This window comes from Acyrthosiphon pisum, unplaced genomic scaffold (assembly GCF_005508785.2).
Source record: "Acyrthosiphon pisum isolate AL4f unplaced genomic scaffold, pea_aphid_22Mar2018_4r6ur Scaffold_190;HRSCAF=589, whole genome shotgun sequence".
NCBI lineage: Eukaryota > Metazoa > Arthropoda > Insecta > Hemiptera > Aphididae > Acyrthosiphon > Acyrthosiphon pisum.
In genome coordinates, this window is record NW_021768316.1 from 1 (window position 1) to 1,718 (window position 1,718).

The following is a 1,718-nucleotide window of genomic DNA, read 5'->3' on the forward strand; positions in this document are numbered from 1 at the left end:
GAGATGAGTTCACAGACTTTATGTCTAAGTGGGGTGAATTCTAAAAGATTATTTTTCGTGAAAATTATGACTACATTGAATATAATTCTGGTAACGAATATGATGGCGATGACGAAGAAAAATGTCCCCATACTAGTATAATACAGCTGGGTGGGGGTTGTCTGGCCGAAAATCTAGTGACCGAAAGTCTAGTGATCGAAAAGGTATCTGGTCGAACACTTTTTTGGTCGAAAAATATAATATCGAAAATGCAAATGATCGAAATGTTATGTAATCGAAATATGTCATGGTGGAAAAATATATAGTTTATGTTAATTATTTAAAAAAAAATAATTTTTCGACAAATATATATTACATACAAGTAAATTAAAAAATTAACTAAAATAGGTATTATAATGTAAAAAAATGTTGTAGTAAAATATTAAAATAATTGGTAGGTATAGATACTAGTATAACTTATAAGTATTAGTAAATAATATAATATAATGAGTAATTAAAACTTTAAATGTTGAGCTATTCCTCTTAAATACTCTAATAAATCATAAGCCTATAGGATCGGGAGCATGACAGTGTTGATCCGGAAAAAATGTTGAATTTTTATCTAGTTCATGTTTTTTTTCATTTGTCTCCACAGTTCAAATTTTTGCACCACATTTATTAACACAAATCCAATAAAATACGTGTTTGCCGTCAGTTTTACGTAAATCTTTGTTTTTTTAATATATGAAATTATTGATATTTAATAATATTCCTCCATGGATGCTAGGTACAATATCAATATTCATATTTATAAATAATAAAAAAAAATTAACTGTTGTTCCAAAAATTTGTATAAAATACCAAAGTATATTGAACAGATGATAAACACTATTGGTAGATACGCCGTACACGTTGAACAGTCGTTACACACTAAGTACCTACTATACGATATACCTTCATATTGGCTAGATACATCTATACAAATACTAGATAAAGACATAAAGTAATCGAAAAGATAATCATTATCTTTACTTCGACCAAAAAACCCATTCGACCACAAAATATTTCGATTAATAAAATATTCGATTATCTGTTTTTCGACCAAAAAAAGATTCGATCACATGATATTTCGATCGCTTTTTTTCGATCACTAAACCTTCGACCAAATGACTCGCACCGACTACAGCTAGCAACAAATACTGTGTAGTTTGCATTTTCGATTTCTTATTAAAGTATAATTTATACACCAACGCTTATCCTGGTCTCTGTACAACTGCTGCATATTACTATACTTTGTACTTACTCTGTCAGTCACTCAAGTAAGATGTGAACGTGGATTTTCAAAATTAAAATATATAAAAAATTATTATACGAGCACCTTGTCACAAGATTTATTAGAACGTTTTATGCTCATGTCAATAGAAAAATAATTGACTCTGGTCAAATTATTAATGAAGTGGCTTTTAAAAGCAAAGTGTTAAGAAGACGCCACATCTGCACGTGTTGTCTCCGTTTTACAAATGCGTAACATACCAAATTTACGTTCAGAAATTCAAGTTGTATGCCGTTAGCTTAAAAATTAGAGTGAATGACCTATTATGAAACTTGATGGTAAGAACATTATCTGTGTTTTGTTGAAAGTTTTTTTACGATAATGCAGTTTTTAGGTGAGTTATAGCATATATAATAAATGTAAATTAAAAATGCTCATAACTCACTTAAAAACTGATTATGACATA